Source organism: Argopecten irradians, chromosome 10 (assembly GCF_041381155.1).
Source record: "Argopecten irradians isolate NY chromosome 10, Ai_NY, whole genome shotgun sequence".
NCBI lineage: Eukaryota > Metazoa > Mollusca > Bivalvia > Pectinida > Pectinidae > Argopecten > Argopecten irradians.
The window spans coordinates 38,678,668-38,697,478 of record NC_091143.1 but is presented as its reverse complement, the minus strand read 5'-3'; the positions used below and the strand labels follow the sequence as shown (position 1 = coordinate 38,697,478).

Sequence of the window (18,811 nt, the reverse complement as noted above, 5' to 3'; positions counted from 1 at the left end):
GTGGGGCAGTTGTCAGGTACTGACTGCTGGTCGGTAGTTTCTCCGTGTACTCCAGCGTTCCTCCACCAACAAACCTGGCACGTCCTTGTATGACCCTGGCTAGTAATAGGATGTTAAACTAATGCAACTAAATTATTAATTTTCTGAAAGTTTATAGACATGACAACTGAATAGATTGTAAGTTTATTTTATTTCCTATTGGACCATGATAACTCGTTCATTTCAATCGCTAACGAAAAAAGTGATTTTGTGGTATTACTACATAATCTTAAAAATAGTTTTGAACACATATAGGTACTATTGTTTTTCAGATATAATTCTGTTTTAAGACCATGCTTATTTTTTAATAATTATCCAGTTAATATTGTTATTTACAGGTATATTGATAGATGAAGAATATAGGAAAACTTCATCAGAAACACATATCTTAACAAAGGAATCCGCCCTCGTCACCAGGAATACATCTCTTCACAAAGGAATCCGCCCTTGTCACCAGGAACACATCCATAAACAAAGGAATCTGTCCTCGTCACCAGGAATACATCTCTTCACAAAGGAATCCGCCCTCGTCACCAGGAACACATCCCTAAACAAAGGAATCTGTCCTCGTCACCAGGAATACATCTCTTCATAAAGTAATCCGCCCTCGTAACCAGGAACACATCTCTTCACAAAGAAATCCGTCCTCGTCACCAGGAAATAATCTCTTCACAAATAAATCCGCCCTCTTCACCAGGAACACATCCCTAAACAAAAGAATCCGCCCTCGTCACCAGGAACACATCCCTTCACAAAGGAAACCGCCCTCGTCACCAGGAACACATCTCTTAACAAAGAAATACTCCCTCGTCACCAGGAGTACATCTCTTAACAAAGGAATCCGCCCTCGTTACCAGGAGAAAAGAATCCATTCTCGACACCAGGAACACATCACTCAACAAAGGAATTCGCTTTCGTCACCAGGAGTCCATCTTTTAAACAAAGGAATCCACCCTCGTTACCAGGAATACATCTCTTAACAAAGGAAATCCGCCCTCGTCACAGGAATACATCTTTTAAAAGAAATCGCCTCGTCACCAGGAACATCTCTACAAAGAAATCCGCCTCGTCACCAGGAACACTCTTTTAACAAAGAATCCGCCCTCGTCACCAGGAACACATCTTTACAAAGGAATCCGCCTCGTCACCAGGAACACATCTCTTAACAAGAATCCGCCCTCGTCACCAGGAACACATCTCTTACAAAGAAATCCGCCCTCGTCACCAGGAACACATCTCTTATCAAAGAAATCCGCCCTCGTCACCAGGAACACATCCCTAACAAAGAAATCCGCCCTCGTCACCAGTAATACATCTCTTCACAAAGGAATCTGCCCTCGTCACCAGGAGTACATCTCTTAAGAAAGGAATCCGCCCTTGTCACCAGGAACACATCCTTTAAGAAAGGAATCTGATCTAATTACAACCACTGGACAAGGTCATCGCACATGTCCTGGAAAATGCTTTACACATGATTCTGGAGAAAGAAGTTTAAATAAAGTAGTTTTCACATGAATAAAATGAGTAGTACTAGAATCATTCGTCAGGAAATAACCAGAAACCATTAAAAATGTTTTTAACTGACAGGATATAAATACATGTGCCTGAATAGTGAGCGTCCTCATCACAAGCTTCCGCCATACACACCTACTTACACTTCAAAGATCAAGAATGTTAGAACTAGTACATCCAAACTTCAAATCGAAAACTCACAAACATACCAGTTACTGAAAAAATGCCACTATCTTTTGCGTCTAATAAATATCGTGTTTTACAATAACACAATTTTGTGATGATTCATTCTCGCATATTTGGAAATTTAATGAAAAAACCCCATTTTATTATATGCTATGAAACTATCAATATGTGGAGGCAAACATTTACGTATTTATTTTATCACAAAACTCAAAGTTATACAGTAACGAGATATATATAAAACCTTGGACCTTAATAAAAACAAAATGCACAGTGCACAAAATTAAGAAATGAAATGGAAACCCACTTTTTAAAATTCAAATTGCTACCAACAAATGACCATGAAACAACATGAAAACATGAAAAAATAAAATTCAAGAGAAAACCAAGAACGTTAAAAAATAATTAGAAAAATATAATCAGAAATATATTAAAGTTGTAGGAAATTAATAGACGTGGTGTCAAATAAAACAAAAATATGACTAGATTAAAAACGTAATCAAGGCTAAAATTATATTGAATGATTCTATAGTTATACAAATGTACGGCATTCAAATGCATAAGTTCAATGCTTTTTGGTTTTATGACAAACCCTGATTCAGATGCATACTATGAAATAGGTGTTCATTAATGCAGAAATACAGTTAGATTTTCACTTTTATCGTCAAGTAATTAGTTGGCAACGTCTGGGTAGGAATTATTAACTTGTTTGGTGTAGCTGACATTCTACCACTAACCTTCAAAGTCTGGATAAGAGTCAGTAATTTGTTAGGTGTAGCTGACATTCTAACACTAACCCTTAAAACTTGGGTAGGAATTACTAACTCGTTAGGTGTAGCTGACATTCTAACACTAACCCTTAAACTCTGGGTATGAATTACTAACTTGTTAGGTGCAGCTGACATTCTAACACTACCTTAAACCTGGGTAGATAATTAGTGAGTACACTTGTAGTGTAGCTGACATTCTAACACTAACCCTTAAACTCTGGGTAGGAATTACTAGCTTGTTAGGTGCAGCTGACATTCTAACACTAAACCCTTAAACTCTGGGTATGAATTATTAACTTGTTAGGTGCAGCTGACATTCTAACACTAACCCTTAAACTCTGGGTAGGAATTATTAACTTGTTAGGTGCAGCTGACATTCTAACACTAACCCTTAAACTCTGGGTAGGAATTATAACTTGTAGGTGCAGCTGACATTCTAACACAACCCTTAACTCTGGGTAGGAATTATTAACTTGTTAGGTGTAGCTGACATTCTAACACTAACCCTTAAACTCTGGGTAGGAATTACTAACTTGTTAGGTAGCTGACATTCTAACACTAACCCTTAAACTCTGGGTAGGAATTATAACTTGTTAGGTGTAGTCTGACATTCTAACAACTAACCCTTAAACTAATCTGGGTAGGAATTACTACTTGTTAGGTGTAGCTGACATTCTAACACCCCTAAATTCTGGGTAGGAATTACTAACTTGTTAGGTGTAGCTGACATTCTAACACTAACCCTTAAACTCTGGGTAGGAATTACTAACTTGTTAGGTGTAGCTAACATTCTAACACTAATCCTCAAAGTCTGGTTAGGAATTACTAATTTGTTAGATGTAGCTGGCATTCTACCACTACTAGTAACCCTCAGACTCTGATTAGGAATCGCCTACAGGTCAGGAAAGTCCATATGCTATCAGTAGTCCTTTGACTTCTACTTGCCAATCGAAGAAAAACTTTCTACCACTAACCATCAAATTTTGGGTCGCGGTAGACGAATGAATATTGTGGTTTACCTTTAGCCGTCAAAAATCTTAATCCCATTTCTGATAAGTCAGAAAAGTTAATATTCTTTTCACTAGCCCTTACATTAAAGGTCATAATCGTAAATAAGTCAGAAATATTGACATTCTACCGCTACATCACACTTCCTGGGTCCAAGTGGTCAAGTGTTGAAATTCTACCACTAGCCATCAAGCTCTTGGTAACATACCATAACAGACAATCGACCTCTTCATACACTAGATTAGATCGATGTTTTCTAAGAAACTTTCCAATATTGTTTTATTCGACATGTTCTGAAATTACCGAAGCCGTATTAACATTAACACAATTCATAACAATTGTATAATATTTCCTGGTCATGGTTTAATTCTCAAATGCATGTATCCTTTATCCATTAATGTTCTTTAAGTGAGCTGAAACGAATTCAAGTGATGTGTTTGCATAACAAATAACATAACCATAATTGACTAGTTATCATGACTAAGAACTTATTAATAAAAATATCCATAATACATTATTTCAATTGTAATATGGTGTTTGTTATGTAGTTCGCATTAGCTGCTGATTTGATTCAAATTGTTTTGTAAAATAAATAACATCGTTAGGATTGAAAGTACTGATAATTATTCTAAGCATGCCACAACGGAGGAGGAAGCTTAATACTTTATAATTATGGCACGAATTGTATATCAATGTAAAAATGTCGATAATTAGTGACCAGGTAGCTCAGCGGTAGAGCATTTGGCTTGTGTTTGAAGGTTCCTGGTTCGAATCTTGATCTAGCCGCTACATTTTCTCCTTTCCTAATTTTTTGTTTCTGTTTCACATGCGTTATCAGCTATAGTCATTAAAAAGGTATAATCCAGTTAAATAATAAACTTTAATATTTTTCGAGGATAAAAAACATGTTGTCAACGCTAATCTTCCACAGTGTCCTCTATAAGTAAAAGTTAATTAGTAAAATTATTAAATAATATCACCAGATTTAACTATAAATAAAATAATAATCGTTGTTATAGTTATTAATACAAGAGATAAATGGATATAAAATAAAACTTTACATTACAGATTATACAATATGTAGTTGTTGATCAACAAGATACAGTTGCTTTAAAACAGCAATTCATAATTACATTGCATAATTGTTGATTTAAAAGCAGCAATTTGTATCACAAATTATTATATCATATAAATAGACTTTCAGTACAATTTCAATAAAATTATTATATAACCTCTTCTATTGAAAGTTTATGTAATTTATCACTGTAACCTGTTCGCTTATGGAATTCCAATTTTAACAATTTCAAACGTCGATTTTCAACATTTTTTTTCATAAGGGATGCTAAAAATAGTTTTATGCAAGAATTAACATCCTTGAGCTGTCCCTTTAAGATTGTGTTCGGCTATGGGACGTGGAGAGAGCGGAGTTTCAGGAAAAGAGTGAAATTTTGAAATTACCTAGCCTATGGTACGAAGCATCGTCGGTGGCCCACGGTTACGGTTGACTGCGTAACACTACGCAACCGATATCATCCATGAGTCAATTCGGCCAAAGCAAGCTGATTTCGGTGACGTCACTTTAGAAATATAAACCAATCAACAACAAGAGGTCTTCTGGTTTGGAGGGCGAATAGTGGTAAATTTTCATTTTACGGAACCTATTAGATGATATCTGTCAAAATGAGCTAAGTTGTATGTCAGCAATAGAAACGGGTAACCTGCATCATAACTAATTGATCAAAAGAGCTAAACATGTATGTTCATTATAATATACCAACTAAAACGCCTGAAAGTGTTATAATAGTTATAATAAAAATATCATTCTCGAGTACCTATCGACATTGTCACAGGCTATGTCTACACATACTGAAAAAATATAAATACAACGCATTTGTGTGATATTCTTTTTATCCCGCAACTAGCATTAGTATTATCGGAATACACTTACCCTACCACATATAGTTTTGCTGTATTCGGCACTGACGGAGAACAGCTGTATTTTTCACGTGTGCCGATTCCATCAACCTCCTATTGGTTGATCAATTGTTTAAAAGTCGGACATGTTTGTTGAGGATTGTAATACGAATATGTTAATAAATGTAACATTGCTAAATATTAAAACCATATTGTGCATCTTTGTTATGTTGCATGATTAAAAGAAAACATGGTCAATGTCTTAAAATATAAACTGTGTTTTGGAACAGAAAGACGCTGGATTTTCGCTATATATTTTGACGCGAGATTCCTCAAAATGTAAGTTGTCGTAGTTATGTGATCAAAAGAATCTTGAATTTGTGTTCATTTAATATTATTAATATTGTATTTAAATATTTCAATTTTATTATTTAAGATTTAATGAAACTTGTCTGGAGGTTTTAATGTTCGCTTGTACAATAAAAACTTCTCATACTCGTTTCACAATCTCTTTATGAAGCGATCATTCATTTACGATCATTTACACCTGTATGCACAATTGAATGTAGATAATTAAAACAAATATTACATAGAGTTAGAAGTTCTGGAGAAGTAACCGTCTACTGAGGCATTGCCTCATCATCCGGATCTAAACAGAATCTAATACGCCGGTATAAAATCTGGTCGTTTCAATGTAGCCACGAGGAGAGCTTAGACACGATGGAAAATTGTATATCGACTACAGAAGACAATATCTTATGTAGACTGCTAGCATGATTTGAACGTTAAAAAGTGCACAATATGACATCTTTTTCACATTTCTAAACAGTCACATTCGTCTGTTTATTTTGTTGAGTTTAAACTGTGAATAATGATAATTATAGCATTACTAAGAAAACTTTATTTCAAGTGGTGGATAACATGCTTAGCCAATGGCTAATTTACCGAAAAGTCTCGATTTCGGTTCGATTTCAGAGTTTTGGTATTCATCTTTGCCTTTTGTCTGAAATTCGGTTAGATAGTTATATTTATTTCATAGCAAATCGATAAAGACGCATTTTCTCTCCTTCGTCAGATTACGTCAGAAGACTTTAAAATATTTTCCTACGTCCTCTAGACGAAAAGGGTTTTCCTGGTTTAGTTGTTCATTTGTCAAATACCTACAACCTGCACAACTATACATACGAGAAAAAATGTGATACGGTGACTCTTTGATAATCAATTCAGTTCACGTCAGTAAAATGATGCATCGGCAAATCATTATAAGAATGGAAGAATAAAGTGTTTAAAGTTTAGTACTATATGGTGAAGTGATTAAAAAACATTCAAATTTTACCTTACAATCTTTATATGATTTACCAAATATAAAATAAATATACATCAGTAAACTGCTTATAAACAATCTAACTTGACCTTACAGTCCATCAATGGATTTACCAAAACGGAAAATGGATGTATATCAGTGATTTGTTTATATATAATCTAAATTGACCTTGCATTCTTTCTAAGGATTTACCAAAAACGTAAAATAGTCATATATCATTAAACTGCTGATACATTTCTGTAGCTTTAGGTGAAATGTTGCTACCATAAATTCTATTGGTGTTAATTACTAATTAGGAATAAAACTACACGTTACATCCCAGAATAAGTAGGACAATGCATTTATGATTTTTTACTTTAAGCGGATTAAAATGTCATACACGAAACAATAAAAGACTTGTTTACTGTTTTAGATATCTGAATTTTAATGTCAACATTGTGATAACCCGTCTATAACAGCGATAAATATCTCGATTGCACCAGCCGGAAAGTATTTTAGAAGTCCGTAATAGGGGGATAATATTTTTTTAAATGAAGATTAACCCACATATCTGCAAAGCAAGATACCAAATAAAAAGGTCATCCCTTCAGAATGAACCATTGTGTTACATAAGCCACACAAAGGAAATTCAGTGTTACAGATATCACCATATAATCTTTATTTCTTATCATAACTGATGACATCAAAAAGGAAAACTGTTCCATTAGAATACCATTTAATTCCGTATAAAGATGCTACACCGCTGACTTATGGTATTTTTCGCTATCAAAATAGGAACAGACAAATTAGTATTTTTTTTGAGTTGCGAAAGTTTCTTTCTTTACATCATTCAACTATCGTATTAAAATGAAGTTATATGATATCATTGTTGTATATGTAAGAGATACATTTGCATACGTATGTACCAATTATTATTTCAAATGACGAGTATAATTTTTGCTATGTCTGTGGTGATGCATCTTTAATTTAATTTAATTTCAATCCACATTTCGGAGGTGTGATGTGTATAAATTATATACATACTTTCCGGTTCTTAGAACACTCTACATTCCGAAGGGATACTACCAACTGAAACAATAACAAAAACATAAACTAAAATACAAAAGTTGATGTGCACTAAGTCGCACGCATTACTTTAACTTGTCAAATGCATAATATCCCCGCGTTATCCTATAATAATAATGTATTTTATGAACGTGTCACACTTGTTTACACAGCATTTACAATTACAAAATATTTTTCAGTAGGAAAAATGCCCAGCCATTAATTGGCTTACGAGATACTTGTACCAGAAAATATGCCACAAAAAACGACGTTCGATGCCCAGTACGGCTATAGGCCATCGGCTATCGCCGAGAGCCAACAACACATTGAACCCTTATTTTCTAACATTTTGAACACAATGATCACCAATCGTTGCTTAATGCATAAACATGTTTAGTGTATCTAAAAGAAGGATAACGGCTTAAAAATTGTACCAAAACACCATGGATGACTATATTTCTCTCAATTTCTGAGAATATTATTCACCTGTAAAGATACAAATAATTTCAACGTTTGACATTTAACCTATACAGTTCTGAAGCTCAAAAAATATCATTCATACGATCAGTTTGGGAGCTGGCTGAAGTAATGTATTTAATCCACCAACAGTGACAAACAATAATGTCCTCAGTAAACGTTTTAAGATTTGTGACGTTGAATCTGTATACAGACAAAACGGAATGTAAGTTGAGGAAGTGTGTCTTTGTATTCACAACTGCCTTGCTTGGACATGTCAATTTTCAAAGTGATTTTTATACTCACCAATATGTTTTATTGTATTACACAGAATGAAAATTATAACTAATATCATATATATATACTATAGTTACAAAAAAAATACTTTTCAAAATAATACAGTACAAGCAAATATTTTTTCCTTTTTCAAAAAAATATTCGAGTTTTAGTTAAATTATAAAGATTAATCAAAGGCAAATTACAAAAGCGAAAACAAAATAAACAAAAATAAGTAATATTTAGAATATATATATAATAAAGAAACAAAAGGACGAGTGAAGACATCTAAATAATACTTACAAGTCAAACGCATCACTAGAATATAAACAAACTGGATATGGCAGTCCTTGTTAATTTGTAAGCATTAACAACATGATCTACGATATCACAAATACATGTCATAGCCATATCCTTGTTTATAATTGTAATTGTATTATTGATGCTAGCCGGATGTGGAAATCATAGAGAATATTTTGCAAACATTTAGAGTTACCGGCTCGATAGAAATTTAAGCTGAATTGTCGAAAGATAATTTCAATTTGAATAAAACACAAACCTAACATTGAAGGGAGATTCCGCCAAAGAAAATCTCCAACCATTCAACCACTTTAATAAAGGTTGACTACAGTCAGACCCAAGAGGAAAGATGATCAAAGGCGATGTTCCTGACCTATATACTAGCATACCATCATCCGCATTTGACCGTCATTTGATTACTTGAGACAACAAAACTCTTAAAATATACAACATTGCATACGTCTGTATCAGCTACTCTCATAATTGTTAACATCTCCTTTTCATTCTTCAGAATTAACACATATTATGCATTGTACAACTGGGTTGTAAATAGTGCTGACATTGAAATTAAAAGTAAATTCTAATTAGTCAGCTGATCACAAATCAAATGATCATAATCGGGTTCACGAATATACTGTATACTAGTAAAAAGAAAGCAGATATTTTGTTAGGACATACAAATGACTACGTCATTGTACATAAAACGTTCTTGATGGTATTTTTGTTCAATTTCTTTGATTAATTACTAGAACATAGACCCGTGTTTTTTAATATTAATTTTGATGCGTAAAACATCAGCAGATAGATTTATTCAATTTAGATGATCTTGAAACTGAATATTGTTTTTTAAAAAAAAGTTTAGGGAACGTCATATGCTGTCTACCATAGTTCCAGGGAGAGGGAGTGCTACTTATATAGCCGGCACGTGCCACTGGACGCCATATGATGAAGCTGCCGCAACTTCAAGTGTGATTTGGATAACGACTTCAGGATATGGGAACAGTACGTTAACATGACAGCGGGCAAACCTAGAGCATATATATCTTCATTGTGTTTCACACAGATCATTTCGAAGTCTGTAATTCAAATTACCACATTAGCCTGATTGAGAGATGTAAAACACTCCAAAGCGCCATCTATCTGCTGGATTGTCACAAAGGGGCGCGTAACTAGCCGTCAAGCGACATGCATAAACCTCTGCTGGAAAGAACCGCGGGACTAACCACAATGGTCTATCATTTACGTAATTAATTCCCTTCATTTGTGGTTGTGTAATATCAGATAAACTAATTCCCGTAATTTATTCGTCAATCCACTTAATACGGAATCGATTTTTACAGTGTGATACTTCCTGTCGCGCCGGAGTGTGATGTCGTTTTCTCAGCGAGGCGGCTAATTTGATAGCGCAAGGAACAAATGGCGCGGGATTAACTAGCACACAGTGTTTATACAGATTCATTGTAGCGTTCAAACAAGGATATGTTCAAATATTATCAAACAAACAAGAGCATCGGTACTCCATCGATGTGGATTCTGCGTTAATTAAACGAAATAATAACACAGTAGATTACTTTTATTTCCATTCACCACACACCACACAGTTTCACGCCTTTTCAAGGAACGCGACATGATCCAGTGATGTATCTGACAGTCTCATCGAGGGCGAGTTGTCGGGATATCCATGTGGTTGAGTACAGAAAACCCTACATTAAATGTAATATCGTTATTACTCTATCAGTATGTACTGACGTTAAATAAAATCCCAGCTCTTATCTCCAGCCATGCTTCCAGTCAAACTCGCACTCACGATATCATATTTGGCCATTTGATTGTTTCGTAGGTAGGGTAGGGTGTTTGTATCGGAATAACGATCATACGATGGTAAAAAGCCATGTCTAATGTACGTTAAGGATAATTGTTTTTATTATGATGCGTTCAAAGTTTTTTTAGTTCAACAGGCGGGATCAGGATGGTTTAAAAGGCAAAAGTTATTAGACAATTAATAAAACTGAGCGGTGGTAGATGACAATGATAACTAAAAGCATTTGGATGTGTTTAAAAGACAGAAATATGATTGCAGGATAGTAGGCTATCTACATTTTATGATCAATATTGATTTCTCCCGTCTCCGTGTATAGACAGAAGAAAACATCTAAACTAAGCCATATGTATCAGGAAAAGATGCATGTAAATTGAAGCGACAGTCTCTTCATATATACAGTTTTGATACTTATATTCTTCATGTACTTTCGTAAAGCACGGGACTGCAATGAGATAACATGGACTCAAATCATTTTGTCAGCAAACAAAAAATGTTGACAAAATCAGTAAAAATGCGTTAAAAAGCGATTTGGTTTTCAATTCTACTTTTTCTTCTTCAATCGGTGGTAAAATGCCAATGTCTCACAATGCAGTATTATACTACAATTAAGCTTCTGCCAAAACATCATGTTGTTCTTTTGCATATTTTCCCAATGGAAAGACGATTTTTTTCTGATAAAGTTATTTTTGAGCAGTTGGCCTTCCTTCTGTGTATAGCGGTGATCTCAACATGAGATAATTAAGTTAAGAGGTTTCGATACTTTCCTAACCGAACGCGCCCGTGATTCATCCGCGCCCACAATTACGAACGAGGAGAAAAGCACTCGAAGGATAAAAAGGAATATATTGCATGCAGTGAGTAATTAGGAAAAGGGATTTTTTATTAAATAAAACATTATGGAATCATAGCGTAGTTTAGGCTGGGTGTCAAGTCCAGGAACACGGATCTGGACAAAAATGTAATTAGGCATACCGGGGACACAAATAGGACCTATCCAGTCTGTGGCTCGTGAGGCAGAGCGTAGCCTTGAGGAGCTAGAAGGCCAAGAGGACGGACAATGTATCATTTCTGTCACGAAGGTGCGGCCCATTGGAGAGGCCCGGAATCACACGACCGCATATTGATGTCTCCCGCCACTCAAACATCAGGTCTCCCCAGCTGATTTCGTCAAATGAGAGATGACTTTTGATCTCAATTTGCTCTGATTACATACCATTTTGCACTATACAAGCTAATTAATCTAAGTTTGTATCGATTGAACGATCTATGAAGCACCAATCTGTCATTTTGTGGACAGTAATTTCCAAACGTTTCATATCATCTACTGTGGAATTTCTCGTGCCGAAGTGAATAAAGCGTACATTTCCGAGAGAATTGATGGCTTCATACCCCCCAAATAATGTTTTTTGCCGATACCAGACTGGCCCTCGTTAGTCAAGCCGGGTTCGCGCTTACTGACAATCATATAGAAATAACAGATAGCAACCTACAGAAATTTAAAAAATAACACGTTATTGTTCGAAAATGTTGTTTTGGGAGCGCTTAGTCTTTGTCAAAAACACTTACTTAATGTTGAAACTTAAAACAAAAAGACAAAACAAATGTCTCCGAAACAGGCAATGCTGACAAGAGAACACAATGTGTCTCTATTATACTCATCACGTACGTCTACTTTTTGAAAACCTAAAACCTTTAGAGGTGAAAGGTTTTCATCCAGTATACGTGATTCTGAAATCCTTAAAGAAGCTCGGAGGTTGTTTATATTTTTCTTTGAAATTTTAACCGCTGGTACTGTTTTTTACTGTTATTATCTATCCAAGAAAGTTAAGTTAACATATTAATCTTTAAAAAATTGTAATTCGGCTAGCTAGGAGAAGTTTAAGCTAATCATAATGCTTAAAATATCGCTACCTTATTTATTCGAGCCAAAGTCACATTTGAAAAATTTAAAAACGAACCAATGGTAATGAGTTAATGAGATGAGTTTTCATAGAAGTTCACATTATAAATTCATCAATCAATAGATATTTTATTGCAATAATCAGAAATTTCCACATTATCTCGACTATTGTTTGTTATACTTTTTAGAATTTCAATTACGAATTTTAAGAACCATTCACGCCCTCATTCAGTCTTTGTAAGATATGTTCAGCCAATATGGAATTATTAGATAATTGTGAAGAGCAGTGTTTTTGTGACCTATAAGCCTAGCCAGAGACGTGTACAAAGGCGGAAATCAAAGCGATATTAATTAAAACGAGGCAGCCTCGTTCGTAACTCACAGCTGGTTTCCGGTCTGTGAGGTGTTTTACCAGATTCTATTGTAAACATTCAACATTACGCAACAATTGTAGACAAATGAACATCCTACCTTCGTGGTTTCTAAACGGACATCAGAATGTAATTGAATACAGTTGCATTGAATGCGATACCAAAACAATTCACAAGTGATTTGGTATCTTTGAAAAGCTGGAGTGTTGTCCACAATTTCGATTTTCCACTCCGTCAGTCGACTCTTCTGATGTATTCTTCGTATGCTGCAGCAAACTTTTTTCACTGATTATGTGCTCTTTCGCGTTTTGATTTTGCCATTTTAGTTCATATCAACATCTAATTGACTGTTTAAGCTTGTAATATAAAAAGCCAACAGTTTACGTCATAACAAAATCTAATTATGTTTGCTTGTACGATTGAGTAACACCGGATTAAATGTTCATATAGGAAATTAATTAGAGAATTCATTGAAATGGACTTGTGTGCGGTCGCATACACTTCATAGGATGCGAGACGAACAATCGGTACCGCAAAACAAACGTACAAAACCATTCAGAGAGGCAGAATAATACCCTAGAGCTGTATTTGCATTTTAATTACAAGTTTGGCACGTGCGATGAGACACTTGTATAGATATGGAAACAAAACCATGAAAAACATTGTACTGCTGAAACCTTAGAACATTTCATCTCTCTTTTGACTACGCAGACTTGAAAAGGAATTCTAAAACCAGTTTTTCTATATTTGAAAAGATTTTCGATGAATAAGATATTTTTTAATTCTATTAAATTGGAAAACAAATAGTATAATTTCTTATGCTAATATAGTGAGAGGGCACTCAATTCATGGTTATTCATTACATTTAATTAAATGTACACGGCCCCAGTATTTAGAACTTTTTTTCAATATGATAAATAAAAAAAAAACAGTTTAAATAATGAAATCGCACAGTTGTACAAAACTATGAGTTTTCATTAGTATAACTTGTATGACTTTGTATCTATAGTAACTATTTTGTCAACGATAGCCAGTTAAGTAATGTATAATAATAATTTTGTTTTTGTTTCATTTATGCATTGATGTCACTATTTTTTTTTAATTTTATCGGGCTATGAAAAAAAATTGTTTGCAAACTGTGTGAATCCGCGTAGCGGATTCTCACAAAAGTTTGCAAACAACTTTTTTTTTCATACCCCGATAAAATTTTAAAAAAAATGTTTGCAAACTGTGTGAATCCGCGAAGCGGATTCTCACAAAAGTTTGCAAACAACTTTTTTTTTCATACCCCGATAAAATTAAAAGATAGTGACATCAATACTTATAATTAATTTTATACTCTATTTGATAAAATAAAGTATGTTTCAGTAAAAAAAGTTTATGCCTTTTCAACCATTATCCCTGTTTTCTGTCTTTAAAATTGTTTGGGAAGAAATGACACAGGTGTTTATAGTTTCTTTGTTGGTAAATGAACTGATGGTCGACTCATTGCTCATGATATCGATATCTGATGGAATAGTTCACTTTTAGCAGCGAGTTCTGTAGATTCCCACTCGAGACGTCTGACATTTTATCCAAAGCCGTTCATCACTGAGTCGCATTTTTGTGACTTCTTTGCGTTTTTTCCTACAACTCGGTGTTTTAAAGGGACAATTCAGTCTAAGTCTACATTGAAATTTGCACATATATTGGAAATAAACTAGTTCTAATGGAAGTCAGATTAGTTGGTCTAACTGTGTTATGCTAAAAAAAAGCCCGTTGGGGTGAAATGTGTGTGAAATGTTCAAACTCGCTCGCTGTTCGCCATTATACATTGTGATCAGGCATCTTGTATACTGAACCCTGGCCCTTGCCAGTAGAGTAAAGCAACTTTTGTCTAGATCTACTTAAATCGCTCTAACAGTAGTATACTTATATTATCAGGTTCAGGGTCCTGTCTAAAAAACATTTCATCAACCCGTTGTTGGTTCCGTATTGCATCTGTTTAATTTATTTGATATTGACTCAGGTTTTTGTACAACGTGTATATTGTACCTGCTTAATCCTTTTGCTATACAATTTGAAATTTTAACGTATTAATTAAAATACTAAACAACGTCGTGGAATTAGTCAATATTTTTTGTTAAATGTTTCATGAGGAATGTAGAACAATGCATTTATGTCATGTTTCGCTTTGTGGTTATGTAAGAGAATAAGCCTCGCTGAATTGTCCCTTTAAACTACTATGGCTTATCATTGAATGACTTCGTCTTATAATACAAAAAAACGTAAACAAAAAACAAAACAAAATACGAATGAACTGGAATAGACGTGAATCAGTATAAGGTTTAAACTCTAGTTATGTAATAAGTTGGCTGGGTATTTGTCTGACAGTCATAAATCCATCTTCATTCTGGATTTAGCGGATAGCGTACTATCAATTAATTGATGTCATTTGTCACTGAAATGAAATCAAACTATGCGATTATACTGAACAATATTTTGGCAAAGCTGCGATTTCCTACGCATTCTGTAGTATTTCTGTATCTCATTGTGTGTTATGATGTGTTCAAACTGTTTAAAGTTATGAATTATTAAGAAAACAACACACGGTTAGATTCATACAAGTGAGATTTGGTCGATTTTATTAGAGCTATAAAACCCAATGAACGTTCATAATTTAACGTTATTTTTGATACGTTATATCAGGGTTTTTTTTTATTCTTACAACAACAAAATATTGGAAAAGGGATAGGAAAACAGAACGTATATTTTCAAACGCAGTTTTTCTCAATTACATTTGAAATTATCTCATATGTTATTAAACGTGGATGTGACATCTTACACGTAGAGCCTCCGTTGCGACAATTCGACTGCTACAGTACCTATATCGAAATTATACTGCCTCGTCTGTGTAATGCTGAATGCGAAAGTGATTGTAGAAACATTATTAACCCTAGCCGCATCAATGAAAAATATATTAAACGAAAAACTGAACTAATAATTAATAAACCGTGACCGGGCAGGTGACCCCTGACCTTTTCACGTCCATACTGGGGGTCGAACCCCCACTTAACCCCTAAACCACCCGCCCACCCATATTGATTCGAATATGAAATGAAAATAAAGTATTATTTACAGTAAGATCTTGTTATCAAGAATTTGTTAAATACCATTTTATATCAGTTTATGACTAATCTCGCTTAGTACGTAACCGGTAAGCAGCGTTGATATATGTCAGACATACAATGCTACACTCTCATTCACAGTTTATTCTACAGTACTTTGATGGGCAACTCTGTTTTCGTATCTTGTTATTTCATAATCCTCTTAATTATCATTGTTTTTCGTTACAAGTTCTTTAGAGCACAACTTTCACCTAAATAACCCCAAGTTAATGGAATAACCGAATCCAAATATCAGACGCAGTGAAGATCAGTTTTCGCTGAAAATTCGACATTACCACATAGAGATATGGGATAATATGACTAACTATAAGTACATAGTTTACGTATTAATTAGGAAATGATAAAGATCTTGATTTCCAGGCTGTCGCTTCATATTAATTTTCAAAGACATCTCCTACAATATATAGTTAACGATTTTTTGTTTCCTGATACAACCGATCTGGTTGAAGTGCGTCAATCCGGGATGGTATTTTTGTTTGAAATATTATGTACATGAAAAGCAACCCCTGGTGTGTCTGGTCTGTTTTGTGTATTCTAAAAGATGCACCTACGATGTAAATCATTTGATATTTTGCTTACAAAGCATGTTCGGTCACGGTGTTTAATCCACCGTCACGCTTTATTGATATTCCACATACACAATACATGTCTATAATGCATTTGTTTATTATGCCCACCACACTTCAAAGAACAATTATCACTGGACCCGCATCTAGTAATATTATCCCAGGGCGATACATTCAGTTACAACTGTATTAGGTTCGGGGGCTTTCTGTTCATATTCTACTTTCATGTTGTACATACGAATAATATCATGGCAAGTACATGCTCTATAAAATGTGAAATATTTCGGTTTCATAGACTGTATTGTCTAACTCGAGATGGCCTGACACTTCTTAAAGTACTATTGTAATGGTATTCAATAAAGATATACTTATTGAATCAAACCAGACGGTACGAGTACCAATGCATGCATTACCGTAACCGATACAGCATTAACTGTCTACAGACAAGAACAGACCTATATGGCCACAGTTAAATTATTATATTTTATATAATTTTATATAAAGTTTCTCCCTTAGAATGTTTCATTATAACTAGGACTTAACAAAAGCAGGACAAAACCTTACCCTGAGAACCAGGAGTTTGACAGAGCAATAGCTGCTTGTGATTTATTTTATTGACAAAAACCTATTTCTTTCTGTTTTTCTTTCCACCAGTGATGGACAGAAGAAGGCATGAGGACAAAGATAATGGGGATGAAGAAATTGATCACCAGGTTTTATGTCACCCACGGTCTTGGAGTCGTCAATGTGATAAAAACAATAGAGAGAGAAGATTTGAGGAAAAGGAGATGATGATGTTTGAAGCTTGAGTTTTTTTAATTTGTAGTTCTGAGCCCGTTCGGTTCATGGGACTGGTTTGTTATTTGTTATTGCTGTTTTTCAAGTATCGGAATAGTTCCAAAATGTATACAACTTGTAACTCAAATTACCTAACAATTTGTGCAAAGGTACTGATAGTTGTTTTTTTTCCTTTCTAGATTTTTTTCGATCTAGACGTCATTCTAAAACGTTAGTGACATTCAAAGACAGCCGCTCAAGGATTTAACAGCAATTGAGAGTCATGTTTATTTTCCGTATATGAATACTGGATCATCTGTTGTTTCTTTATTCAGAAACCTGGTTTAAGTGATCGATATGGAGCATGAATCATATTTGATTAAAATACATTGTACATGTTATATCATTTAACTATTATCTTTTTCTATGTAATATCAAATATCATTCAACTGTAATTATTACACAATCATCAATCATAAAAAATATGTAATTCATGTATCTTATATTCATTTTTAGTGTCATTTTTTTAATTTCTAAAATACAAGTCTGTATTTAAATTATCCTAACATGAGTATTGATACCTTATCTTCTACCTTGTACAAATTTTACCTATCACTTATAGATGCTCAATTTGTAGAAGGTCGTGCATTCGAATTAACCTCGACAAACAAAGGTGATTTCAACAGGTATGTCAGATCAACCAAAGGTGTAACAAGACCAGGTATAATTGCAAACCAGAAATATTCAGTACATTTTATGCCACCTGCACGGGTATCAGTTTCACAATTAAATCCCCAGCCACATAGTTCATATCAGGAAAGCTCAGTCGTGACCATGCTCACTACATGACGGCGATTAGCAATATCTGTGGTCCAATTTAACAGGAAAAATATTTCATATCTGACCTAGTCGTGTGTATTTCCTAAAGATTAAGCTGTAAATGCAATTTTACACTACATATCACTGCGGGTCATCTTAGCCGGAAACTATGTGCGGCTTTTAGGAAATTTAAGAATCTTTCAAACTTGTCGAGGTTCTATTGTACGCGGTATCATGAACCTTTGACAGGCAAACGACAAGGAAATAACACAAGTCATGTCGTCACTGCACATTATGTGTTCACACGCAACAGACGTATTAATACGACCGTGGGGCGAGTTTGACAGCCTACCTGTAACCAGATATCTCTCTAACACAGTATACCCATAATCAAAAACGCTCATGATGAAAAACGTATCAAGCCATCTCAATTTTATATAATTTCGATGTTTTTATTTATATTTTTGACTTCACATAGATTTGTTTAGGTTTTTGTGATACGGGATGACAGTGCAAATTAAGATTAATGTAAACAAGATTGGATAGAACATCGAGAAGGTCAT

General features: G+C 34.4%; 1 long non-coding RNA gene across 1 annotated transcript; it reads left to right on the top strand.

Annotated features, from left to right (window-relative positions):
- Positions 1 to 2,693: 2,693 nt before the first annotated feature.
- Positions 2,694 to 5,925, top strand: LOC138333855 (uncharacterized). The gene is made up of 2 exons (XR_011210038.1): positions 2,694 to 2,868; positions 3,222 to 5,925. It is a non-coding gene; the product is annotated as an uncharacterized lncRNA (long non-coding RNA).
- Positions 5,926 to 18,811: the final 12,886 nt, after the last annotated feature.